Raw genomic sequence first — 13097 nt, 5'->3', positions numbered from 1 at the left:
ACTGTGGAGAACAATCCCAGAACCACTGTTGACAAGTATGGCCTGTTTTCTCTCACAATGGGATGGGAGAGGACAATGGTTCACCCAGTAATGTGTGTAGGAGAGGGATCTACAAAACCACATACATGCATGCCATGAAAAGATCTTACCGTGCCCCTGACCACTAGAATACCTTCCCTCTGGGTTGCTGCATCACCCTTTGCTCAATCCTACCCTCTTTCTCAGAGGTTTCTCAGGATGTAGCAACATAACTCTTGTTTCCATGGTATCAGTATATATGCAGTATTTACAGGGTTGAGATGAGAAGGAAATCAGAGGATTATGTTTGTTTGCCATCTTGACAAAGACTAAAATCTATTCCCAGGTTTCTCTGATAGGTGAATTATCTGTCCACAATTTGGATATATTTGGACAAATATTTGGTTATCAGTTTATAAAAGTTAGTGTTGCTCTTATTAAAAAAATAAGATCAAAATGCTTTTATAATGACCTGAAATCAATGTTTTTTTTTAGGAATGTATATATAAGTTTTCAAGGCATCTATATAGTAAGTTTATGCAGATTGTATTATATTGATAGGGTCTCATTTAAACATCTGTATTACTGGGTATATTTTACTTGATAATGGTGGATAGTTTTTTCATTGTATTATTTATTTCTTCATGTTTCATTTAAGGTTTTCTCATCTACTTTTATAAGTGAATTCTCTATTTTCTCAAAAAAAAAAAAACAACCCTTAAGTTTTATTTAAATTCTAGTTAACATACAGCATAATATCAGTTTCAAGTGTATAATATAGTGATTCAACACTTCCATACGATACCCGGGGCTCACCACAAGCATCCTTCTTAATTCCTATAACCTATTTAATCCATCCTCCCACCCATCTCCCCTCTTTTATTTCAGTTTGTTCTCTATAGCTGAGTCTGTTTTTTGGCTTGCTGCTCTTTTCTTCCCCTTTGCTTATTTGTTTCTTAAATTCCACGAATGCGTGAAATCATATGGTATTTGTCTTCTCTGACTTATTTCACTTAGCATAATACTAACTCCATCCACATGGTTGCAAATAGCAAAATTTCATTGTTTTTATTGCTGAGTAATATTCCTTTGTGTGTGTGTGTGTGTGTATATATATCTCTCTCACATCATCTTTATCCATTCATCAATTGATGGACACTTGAGCTGTTTTCCTATTTTGGATATTGTAGTTTGAGGAAACTCCATACCTTTTCCAGCATGGCTGCACCAGTTTGTATTCCCACCAACAGTGCAGGAGGGTTCTTTTTTCTCCACGTCCTCATCAACACTTGTTATTTCCTGTGTTCTTGATCATAGTCATCCTAACAGGTGTGAGGTGATATTATATTGACTTGTATCCCTGATGATTAGTGATGTTGAGCTTATTTTCATGTGTCTGTTGGCCATCTGTGTGTCTTCTCTGGAAAAATGTCTATTCGTATCTTCTGCCCATTTTTAAACTGGATTATTAGGTTTTTGGGTGTTGAGCTTTAGAAGTTCTTTATAAATTTTGGATGCTAACCCTTTATCAGATAGGTCATTTACAAATATCTTCTTCCATTCCATAGGTTGCCTTTTTTTTTTTAATTTTTTTTTTTGCCTTTTAAGTTTTTGTTGGTTGTTTCCTTTGTCATGCAGAAGCTTTTTATTTTGATGAAGTCCAAACAATTTATTTTTGTTTTTGTTTCCATTGCCTTAGGAGACATATCTAGTAAGAAGCTGCCAGGGTTGATTTCAAAGAGGTTACTCTTTCTTTTTTCCTCTAGGATTTTATGGTTTCTTTTCTCACATTGAGGTCTCTAATCCATTTGAACTTATTTTTGTGTAAGGTGTGAGAAAGTGGTCCAGTTTCATTGCTTTGCATGTTGCTATCCAGTTGTCCCAACACCATTTGTTGAAGAGTTTTCCCACTGCATATTCTTCTCTCCCTTGTTGAAGATTAACTGACCATACAGTTGTGGGTTCAGTTATGGGTTTTCTATTCTTTTCTATCAATCTATGTGTCTATTTTGTGTCAATACTATATTGTTTTGATCACTATGCCTCTGTAATATAACTTGAAAACTATAAAATATTGATGAAATAAATTGAAGAAGAGGATACAAAGAAGCAGAAAGACATTCCATATTCATGGATTAAAGGCAAAAATATTGTTAAAATGCCTACACTACTCAAAGCAATCTACACATTTAATATAGTCCCTATCAACATACCAACAGTATTTTTCAAAGAGCTAGAACAAATAATTCCCAAGTATGTATGGAACCACAAAAGACCCTACATAACCAGAGCAACCTTGAAAAAGAAAAGCAAAGCTGTAGGAATCACAATTTGGAACTTTAAGTTATATTTTCAAATTATTCTTATGGAGTATCATTTTATTCAAGAAATTGTCACATTTTCATATAAGAAACAGCTTCCTATACTATTCCTTGAACGCTGAAGGGATATTAAATTTCCAATATTCAATTAGTTTTGACCTTGAAAAATAGACATTTCATATGCCTTCATCATGACTATTAGGGAGAATACACCTTAAAGAATTTCTAATCAAGTTTCTACTTCACTAGAAGTAAACACTGACATACTGGTATTACTATTTTGATTAAGTAGAAAAGCATTTTTAATTTCTCTCCCTAACCTACCACACACATTTGGAATGATATACAGATGTATACTTTAAGAACAATTCTAGAAAATTTTTAAAAAATAAAACTATCCTTTTACTTACTAAACTTCTGGCCTATGATGTTCTAGACAAACACAGCAAAATTAGTTTCATCTACTGCTTGTCTTATTCATTCTGGCCTTTCTTTCAAGGCAAAGTACATGGGAAAAACAAAACAAAACAGTGCACCAAGAACTCATGGGAGAGTCTTTCAGGTTCATTTTCTGGGTGAATGCTTCTCTATCCGACCACCAGAACAGAGAAGCTTCCAGGAAGGTAGAGAATTGAAAAATACGGAAAAAGAATGAGTCACAAGAGGGTCTTACCATTTTACTAAGAGGGAGAGTGCATAAAGAACTTGAAAAATCACTGCAACTTATTTGACATATGCAGTTATCACAGAGTATTTTACTTCTCAAATTAAGCATACACTATAATTATTTTGTGAGGCTATGAAATTCTCCTAGAAATAAAGAATATTAAAATCCATAGGTCATGTTAATGTAAAAGATTTGTCTTACAAATTAAACCATATGATAAAAATTTGGGGATTTTAATAAAGTAGTCCCCTTGGATTGAGTCCAATATTGATCCTCTACATAAAACATGTTTTAAAAGTGAAAGAACACTAAGTTTCCAGGGCAAAAATACTGAAATACTGAAAAACTAACTGCAACCCTGCAGCAACCAGTTAACAATTTACTTTTGGTATATAGAAAACAATCTTAATCTAGGTAAGCTAGTGGAGAAAACTAAGTATTCACCTGCTGTACCTTCACAAAATACATTTCAGAATGTACTCGCTGATTTGGGCTCATCAAACACAAGTTTGTGTTTCAGAAACCCTCTTCTCTGTTGCCTTTGCTCTTGCCTTCCTGTGGTCATGATGGTTTCCCCAGCTCTCCTCTGAGAATCCAAATCTACTGCTTCTTTCATGACCTGTTTCAAAGCTCATCTTTTAAAGAAGGATTTTCTAAATATTCTGTAAATATACTTCTTATGCCATTGACCATGTTCAAGTAGGAGAGTTGACAGTAGTCCCAGGAGAGTGAGCCACACCCTCTGAAGTCCACCAGACTCTTTCTCATCCCTTAATTTTTTTTTCAGACTCTTCCTGTGTGTTATACATTACCCTCTCCTTGATATCCTCTTTTTAAAATACAAGTCTCTTGGGGAAGAGCTAACATTAGACACTTAATACTTTAGTATGAATAAGATTATTAGACTACGTCCATTTGGCTCAGAGCTCTTATCAGAGTTCTAAGCACCTAGAAGAGAGAACAGTGGTGTAAAAAAAGAGAAACAAATTCTATAGTGATAACAGCTCACCATTTTTTCCTTTGGCTTTCCTAATTTAGCAGATAACTATATTTTGGTTTAGTGTCAAAAGTAAGATTATGGGGATATAGCAAAACTCCCTAGGTTCAAAATCAGGCTCTACCACTTACTATATTCGTAACCTTGGGCAAAGTACTTCATTTTCCTATCCCTTGGTTTCCTCATTTGCAGAATGAAAACAATGTACCTACCCATGTGCATTACTGGAGGTAGTGTATATAAATTCTTAGAACAGTGGGTGGTATAAAATAGGCAATATTTTCTTCTTTTGCTTTTCTCTGCCTTGTCTCATGCATTATGTGCAGCTCCAAGACCCAGAATTCTGATGGTTTAATGGATTCACAGTTGAAATCCTCATTTGTCTCTCTCTATATATCATAATAACCCATACCTTTACCAATAAGTAGGATAGCTGTTGCCTAGGATGCCTGTCCAGCCTCTTCATGAACATGCTTTCCTAAAGACAAAGATCTCTGTTAAGTCACAGCCTGGTTGTTATTAGCTTTAAACAGTAGGAAACTTGAAAACATAGAGTGCTTCATTTACCTCTACATCTCAGTGCCTCACGCAGCATCTGGAAAATGACAGCCATGGGAAATACTAGCTGGATTGAAAATATATTATTGTGATAATAATAGTAACACTTGGGGTTTACCCTATCTTAGCATTATAATGCCATCTCTCTGATAAACTGAAAGCACTCTATAAACCTTGTCAACTATATGGTATCATACTTGTTTCACATGGTTCTGAATTGGGAAATTATTGCCATTTAGAACAAAAAAGACATTTACTAAATGCCACTAGATGCCAGGCAGTGTGCCCAACATTTGGAAATTATAAAAAAGAAAGAAAGAAAAAAGAAAAGAAAAGAAAAGAAAAGAAAAGAAAAGAAAAGAAAAAAGAAAAAAAAGAAAAAAGAAAAGAAAAACAGTTTCAATTGTCCTACTTTCCTCTCTTTAGTGGGAGGTTCCACTCCTTATGTACATTTCCCCTCTTTCCTCTCATGGCCCACTCTCAATTATTCATTTCATTTCCAAATATATGAGAATGATTCCATAATCACCTTATGCAGGTTTTATTCACACTTGTTGGCAAAATTTACCAAGACTTTTTTTAGGGTTGTTTATTCTACTTTTTTATATTACTTTTGAATTGCAATAGCTTAATAACGTTTGCAATATACTTTACAATAATACTTCCTTTTAATCAGTGAAAAAGATAAAAAAAATACTATCTTATCTTTAAATTGTTTGATGTTATATATTCTCTGAATAACAGGGCTATCCATGCTGTGCCCACTTTCTTATACCATGCATATGTGCAAAAGTTGTATTTACATATTTATTTGATTGTTTAATAGTTATATAAATATGCATTTATTCTAAGCTTTTCCTGGTATCTTCCTTAGGGATACATGGCACTCTTTAGCTTACCTTTGTGGTTCAGTACACTTTTCTTTTGAAATCTGTGTTGATAAAATTTTTTTCCCAGAAGCCACATGCTCCAAGTAATCTGTTTTCTTCTCACTGGAATGGCATTGATTTCCCAAGGTTCTCCTCATTTTCTAGTCACCAGCCACTGAAGGAAAGCATAGTGGATCCAAAAGAGTATGGACTCTGAGTTTCTGTTCTAACTCCCTGTATTAAGAATTACTGCTCATCACAGTTATTAATCTCAGAATCATTATTTCTTCAACTGAAAAACAGGGCTAATAAATACTCCATAAATTGAATTTTAAGAAGACTCAATGAGATGTCAGCTGCAGAATGCTTGAAAGAGTCTGATGAATGTTAACTCTTCTATCCCCATTTTGCTGACTGGATTAAAGGCCAGAGTAACCATAGTCCTCTGGATTCTTCGGGCTTTTCAGTTACAGTAGATTCTTCTGGGTACATCAAGAATATATCAACTGTTCAGATTTAGAAGAAAGGCACCGCCAACAGAAGACTAATTTCAATTCAAAAAGCATTATGCTAGAATCTAAGGGGGATTCAAAGATGAGAAAGATAAGGTTTCTGACACTAATAGCCTGAATACTTGAGTTATAATCTATATTAGGAAAGCATCAGTGTATCTTCTCTTTCCCTGTGCACTCTGTGGTTATCTCTCAGCAACATCATTTATTTTATTTCTCCTCTTATTTGTCAACAACCTTTTTAACATACTGTTTAACACATCAGTATGCTTTTAATGCACAATCCACTCGGTGCATTAGATCTCTTTCCTTCAAGACAGATCTCATCTTTCCTACAGCTGTTCTACATCCTAAGACTCCTCCCACCAAACTTCAGTGCTAGCCATGTATGGACCCTACTTCCATAAAACTGTGTTAATCAAATGGCAGATGCTGAGTGGTTCATGTCAAAACCCCAGAGAATAATTTAGACTCTGGTGTTCTACAGGTGCATAAGCTAAGTGCCAATACTGATAAAGGAGGGAAATGTTTCTAAGAGAAGATGGAATCAGTAGCACAGGGTTAGATACCACAAGTGGGGAGGGGTAGCTAAGAAAATAAAGGGTGCATCTTGGAGGCTGAGGAGAAGAGCAAACAGCAAGGTCACCAGCTACACAGATGAAGCAGGGATATCAGTGTCATTATAAGTTGAGGTCTCGGAAGAAGTATGAAATCAGAAGGAAACTGGGAACACAGAAGTCAGAATTGGTCAGAGGAATTAAGGAAATCAAGATATTTAGACAAATCAGATACTTTCTGAGATAGCCACTTTAATATTGCCTTGTTCTGTCCAGTTTTTAAGGTTGTGCTCTTACTCCAGAGTGACTGAGTACTCACATGATTCCCTACAAGCTCACCTGAAGTTATGAATACTGCTCAGGAACTATCTATAGCACTTCTGGGAATTGCAGTTCAATATCCCATTCTACATCTTAGGTTGTAATTCACCTTCCTCCACAAATTTCCAATTTAAGACCTGCTTGATCAGTTTGCCACACATATTTCTCTCTCAAGTTGATGTGAGCTAATAATACGGTACAGTTGTTAAGCAAGTGAACATACTTGCATATCCTTTTAATATTAATATAAATTTATAGTCCAGATAATAGAACTCTTGGAACTTACAGTTTTTGAAAATCATCTACAGTACTCTGTGGGGGCACCTGGGTGGCTCAGTGGTTGAGCGTCTGCCTTCTGCTCAGGGTGTGATCCTGGGTCCCAGGATCGAGTCTCACGTTGCATGGAGCCTGCTTCTCCCTCTGCCTGTGTCTCTGCCTGTGTGTGTCTCATGAATAAATAAATAAATCTTTAAAAAAAAAAAGTACTCTGTGAAATCTGGGGCTGTGCTTTTAAGAAATATTTGAAAAACTGGGGGATCCCTGGGTGGCGCAGCGGTTTGGCGCCTGCCTTTGGCCCAGGGCGCGATCCTGGAGACCCGGGATCGAGTCCCACCTCGGGCTCCCGGTGCAGGGAGCCTGCTTCTCCCTCTGCCTGTGTCTCTGCCTCTCTCTCTCTCTCTCTCTCTCTCTGTGTGACTATCATAAATAAATAAAAAAATTATTAAAAAAAAAAGAAATATTTGAAAAACTGAAAAAGGACAACCAGTATAGTAAATGTCCTACAGATTTATTTTGTAATTGAGATGTTTGATGATGGATCTGGTTTTTACTGAGGAATACTAAAAGGTGAGATGCTAGATGATCTTGGTATTTGAAATATTCATATGTTAATTGAATAGATTTTTTTTTCTGTGTCAGAACTAGGGAAAATATAAAAATATTATAAGAAAGAAATCAGAAATCTATACATTGGCAATACAGGTGGCAAAACCATAAAACAAAGGCTGAGAACTTGAGGTAGCATGCGTTGTCGCCTTTTTTTTTTTTAAGATTTTATTTATTTATTCATGAGAGGCAGAGACACAGGCAGAGGGAGAAGCAGGTTCCCTGCGGGGAGCCCGATGTGGGACTGATCCCAGGACCCCGGGATCATGCCCTGAAGGCAGACGCTCAACCGCTGAGCCCCCCAGGTCCCTGATGCATTTTCACTTTAGCCTTCAGTTCAACATCACTCCTTAGACTCTTCTTTAAGCCTTCAGTAGGGGCCAGGTGCTGAACTTTTTCCAAAATAAGACAGTCTGATTCCTAGTTACCTATTCTTACCACCTTTGATCCTAGCTATCACTTCAGTCCTTGCCCTGCTCTTCACATCTGAAGCAGTTTGGGGTATTTTCTTCCTTCCCAGCTCGGATTTTCTCTGTCCTTGACAATGATCCCTCAGGGTCCCCCCAAGTCTGACCCATCAACTCTGTCACCACCCCCAAACAATGGCATTCAGTGTTGAAGCACAGGAAACAAAACAAGGTCTTGGAAATCATATAAAAGAACCTGTACTAAGGAAGACATGTGACAGCTAAGAATCGTGTTTCCTTTCAAAGTTAGGAGACATACTGCCTTATTAAACAAATTAAAATCCTTGCCGATTCCAGAGAAATATCTTTCTTCAAGGAGAACAATCGACGAGAACATCTTTACATTTTTAGTCGTTTTAAGCTGAGTCAAACTACGTTTGTGTGTGTGTGTGTGTGTGTGTGTAATCACTGTGAATTAACAACCAGGGAGGCAAAACATAAAAAAAAGAAAAAAAGAAAAAAAAATTCGGGCAGTCTGGGTGGCTCAGTGATTTGGCGCAGCCTTTGGCGGAGGGCGTGACCCTGGGGTCCCGGGATCGAGTCCCGCATCTGCCTCCCTCTCTCTCATGAAAATCTTAAAAAAAAAAAAAAAAAAAAAAAAAATCAAGACTAGGGGTTTTTTTGACGGCACAATGATTCCGCAGAGACTGGACATGGTTGAGCAGGGGTTTGCACTCTCGTTCCACATTCCTTCTCAAGGAAAGCACAAACAGCGTCGTGTAAGTGGTATTTAAAGAAAAGAAGGGCCGCCAGGGTGGCTCCCCGGTTTAGCGCCGCCTTCAGCCCAGGGTGTGATCCTGGAGACCCGGATCGAATCCCACATCGGGCTCCCTGCATGGAGCCTGCTTCTCCCTCTGCTTGTGTGTCTGCGTCTCTCATGAATAAATAAATCTTTAAAAAATAAAATCTTTAAAGGAAAGGTGGCGGACGCCCCCGCATGGCGACGCTGTCACCCCCCACCGTCTGGGCTGCTTTCTGGAGCTGGGGTCACGGGCGGGCACTCGATGGCGTATTCAGGCGCTGCATTCAACCCCGGACAAGCGGGCTTGTTTCTGACCACGTGGGCTGCTGAGGACCACGTGGGCTGCTGACCCGAAACCAAGGTCTCAGCGTCGCCCCAGTTCGGGTCACAAACTTCCTCGGTCACCCTGAAACGTTCCCTTAACCTTGCCGGTCAGACGACGATCATTTGGGTTCAAGAAAAAAAAAAACCGCAGCAACCGCGAGAAGCCAAGCAGGCAGAGCGGGGCGGAGAGAGGCCAACCTTTACCTGGCGGCTTCCAGGGCGCCCAAGGTGCCCCCGCCCAGCTCTAGAAGCTTCCACTCAGCCCGCACGGTCGGCGGCGGCGTCAGCGAGCACGGGGCCCTGCCGGGAGCGGAAGTCAAAGGGAAGCGCCGCCCCTACGCTCCCGGCAGCCCCCGGGGCGGGCGGGAAACAGCCCGGGCCGCAGACGCGCGCGGTGCCTGCCGGAAGCCGGTGGCGCAGGGCCTGTCGGGAAGCGGAGGGGGGCGTGCCGGGCCCGGCCTTGGCCCAGTCGGCGGCACGGGGCCTGCCTTCGCCCGGACTGCGAGCCGAGCGGAGGCCCCGTGTCCGGGCTGCAGAGCCAGGCCTCCGCCCGCCGGGGACCGAGGCAGGAGCCACGTGTCGGCCGACGGCCCCGGGATGAGCCTCGCAGCTCTGGGCCTCGTGGGATCTGAGAGCGGAGTCGTGCGCGCAGAGATTGACGCCTCGGCCTCGCGCCGGCCGGTGCCTCAGTGGCGAAGGTGACCGCGCCTGTCGTCAGTGCCTGGGCCGCGTGCGGGGGCAGAGCCGCTTTCTGCACTTCCGGCCGCCACCGGAAGCGCTTACACAGCCCCGGCGTCGCACGTTGGGGCCTCAGCGCTCGGCTGACGTAAGGGCCTCGCGACCCACCGTGGGGCTGCCTGCGCCTCCGCCGTCCCGGTGCGGCCATCGAGCCTCTTCACAAGCGCGGGTAGGAAACCCCGAATAGCTTGAGCAGCGCTCGGCGCCTCGGGTCACAACCCACCAGTCTGTACAGCGAGGTAGGGATATCGGGGTGTGGGGACGAGGCGGGGACGACTGAAATTCCCGCGGCTCGGCGGGGCAGCTCGGCGGGGCTCGGGCCTGGGCCTGGAGACCCGGAGACCCGGAGAGCCGGGATCCAGCCCCACTTCCGGCTGCCCCGGAGGAGCCTGCGTCTCCCTCGGCCTGTGCCTCTGCCTCTGTGTGTCTCTCACGAATCAAAAAATAAAATCTTAAGAAAGAAAAAAAGGGTACACTTGAAGTTTCAGGAGCAAGATAAGCAGAAATAAACAAGGTGAGTCTGAAATACTTTGCTTTTACCCTCCGAGAAAAATATAGCTGACCAAACCTTCCTCCCCTGCCGGGGACAGAAAATCCCCGTATTAACCTGTGACTCCTGCTAAATGTACTTGCTGATCCTCCACTGCCCTTTCTGATCGCACAGTCCGGTAACTTATTCTCTTTCTGTTAGACGCGTTGCATAAAGGTAAGCTGGAAATAATCAAATGTTACAAGCAAAATCGTGACAACGTACATTTACAGCCTCAAAGAAGTTCCACGTGGGTGCACCTGGGTGACTCAGTGATTGAGCGTCTGCCTTCAGCCCAGGGCATGATCCCGGGGTCCTGGGATCGAGTCCCACATCGGGCTCCCTGTGGGGAGCCTGCTGCTCCCTCTGCCTGTGTCTCTGCCGCTCTCTGTGTGTGTCTCTGTCTCATGAATAAATAGTATCTTTAAAAAAAAATTCCACGTGTAAGTGGACATTCATGTGTCAAACCCACGTTGCTCGAGGGCCACCTGCACTAGCCTTCCTAGTGTGTTAATGGAACGATTGACTCTGCTCACCGCGTTCATGTGACTTACAGCCTGTAGTATTTACTAAGGGTGGAGAGTTAGGAACCAATGATAGTGGGGATTTCTTGTCATACTCATTCTACTCTTTCTGCCTTTTGTGTAGCTTTTTTTGTTGTTGTTGTTGCTGTTCTTTTGCATATGTGTAGCCAAGAGGAACATAAATGTGCGTACATACAACTGAATGATTCATCTGCTAGAATTGCTAGAACGGCATTTTTTAATGAAATAATTGCTCGTGTGGTTAGCATTTGGCTTTAGTCAGGTGATGAGAAATCAGATAAACATTTCAGCAAAGCCTGTGTTTGAAGTCCTGCCTTCGGAGGAGAGGGAAAGCCTGTTCATACTGATGCATACTTCCAAATGCACGATGAGTGGTTATGTACCGGCATCCACCTGTTTATTCGCTGTTTCTGATTCCTTCTCGTCAAGTGGGCTCTAAATCAAGGTTTCCTCTTGCTGGCTTACCTGACCTTGCTGAACAACTTGTGAGCACGGGGGAAAACGTTGTGGTAAATTGAAAATGCACAAACTTGATCAATAATATTGAATACCACATGTGATTCTGTTAAGACACGTTTGGGACAAAATTTTTGGTTCCGTTCTGTTCTTCATTTTAAGTTTCCTCAGTGTCTTTATTTATTTGTTTATATCTCTTCCCCACAAAAGTCTTAACTGACCTAGAAAATGAGTAATAGGTAAGGGAAGGAGAAATTCTCAGAAAAAGTCCTGCGTTTTTCTCAGATTAAAAACACGACTATCTTCAGTAATTTAAAAAGTACACCCCACTGGCTGAGAAAAATAATTTAAATGATGGCCCCAAGCATGTTTAGACATTGGAACATGAGGCAAGTTTTAAGGAATTGCAAAATAGCTCTTAAATTTTTATTTTTACAAAGTTTGGTTGTTGTTGTTGTTTTTCCAATTAAATACTCCCTGTTCTGCACCCCGGTCCACCTTATTTTCAGAATGTTCTCTTGTAGTGATGGTTAGCAGTGCACTTACATATGGCCGAGGGGCTAACAAAATATTCCACTGGGGCTTTAGGAGCTTAATTTGTGGCATAAATCTCTGTTCTCAGGCCTCTGCTCTCAGACCCCACAGGGCTGTCAAGTGGTGCTGGAGGGCAGTAGGACTTAGTTATAAGTTTTAACTTTTACAGCATTTCACATGACTCTAAGACAATTGTTTTCCACTGGATTTCAGATGAAGCCATTAGTTCCTCAGGAGTCCCTGCATCTGGGTTTCCATTAATCTTAGTAACAGGCTCAGATCCTTTCACACTCACATGATCTGTCTGCATCTGTAACAGGGTAATGGTGGATGGAACAAATTACTATCTCATTGTTTTATGGTATCCTTACTCATTACAAAATCTTCATAAAGGATGGTACCTTGTGGGTGGGATTCGTAAAAAGGGCAAAACAGGAATGGCTTAAGAAGATTAAAACAGACACATTTGGTTTCATATTAAAATATGTTTTTCTAGAAAGACCTTCACACATGTGTGGGAGGGGGTGTGGGGCTAGCTCTGTGTTAAAAATAAGGATTATGGACATTAATCTACATAGAAATTCACTTTTATAGGTGTACAGCTCTATGCATTTTTAAATAAGGTATGTCTTACATAAAGCAAAATCCATCCTTTTTAGTGAATAGTACAAGTTTCTACAAATGTGAACAAGCACATAGCCACCACTGAAATCAAGATCTGTAACATTTTGGGGATCCCGGGGTGGCTCAGCAGTTTGGCGCCTGCTGTCGGCCCAGGGCCTGATCCTGGAGACCCGGGATTGAGTCCCACATCTAGTTCCCTGCGTGGAGCCTGCTTTTCCCTCTGCCTGTGTCTCTGCCTCTCTCTGTGTATGTCTCTCATGAATAAATAAATCTTAAAAAAATATGTAATATTTTTGTCACTCCAAAAAGCTTTCTTGTGCTCCTTTGTGGTCAGTTCTGTTCTCTCACCCTAGTGCATTAAAACCACCATCTTTTGTGTCTAAGATAATGCTTTGGAGATTTCTCCGTGTTTTTACATGTATCAGTAGTTTGG

At 41.2% G+C, this 13097-nt stretch overlaps 2 long non-coding RNA genes across 8 annotated transcripts in view; one reads left to right on the top strand and one right to left on the bottom strand.

Annotated features, from left to right (window-relative positions):
• The window catches only part of LOC140613155 (uncharacterized), a 70549-nt gene extending 60958 nt beyond the window's left edge, over positions 1-9591 (bottom strand). For 2 of the 5 annotated variants that reach the window (XR_012014314.1, XR_012014316.1), the window contains exons 1-3: positions 5461-7491; positions 4571-4628; positions 4416-4481 (exon numbers count right to left, since the gene is read on the bottom strand). This is a non-coding gene — a long non-coding RNA (uncharacterized lncRNA). Of the gene's footprint in view, positions 1-4415; positions 4482-4570; positions 4629-5460; positions 7492-9442 lie in introns of those variants that run through there. The other 3 variants (XR_012014313.1, XR_012014315.1, XR_012014312.1) reach the window with 3 other exon arrangements.
• A 154-nt stretch (positions 9592-9745) lies between these two features.
• The window catches only part of LOC140613154 (uncharacterized), a 172107-nt gene continuing 168755 nt past the window's right edge, over positions 9746-13097 (top strand). For all 3 annotated transcript variants that reach the window (XR_012014310.1, XR_012014309.1, XR_012014311.1), the window contains exon 1: positions 9746-10215. This is a non-coding gene — a long non-coding RNA (uncharacterized lncRNA). The remainder of the gene's footprint in view (positions 10216-13097) is intronic.

This window comes from Canis lupus, chromosome 21, assembly GCF_048164855.1.
Source record: "Canis lupus baileyi chromosome 21, mCanLup2.hap1, whole genome shotgun sequence".
Taxonomy (NCBI): Eukaryota; Metazoa; Chordata; class Mammalia; order Carnivora; family Canidae; genus Canis; species Canis lupus.
This window is presented reverse-complemented; position numbering and strand designations above follow the sequence as displayed.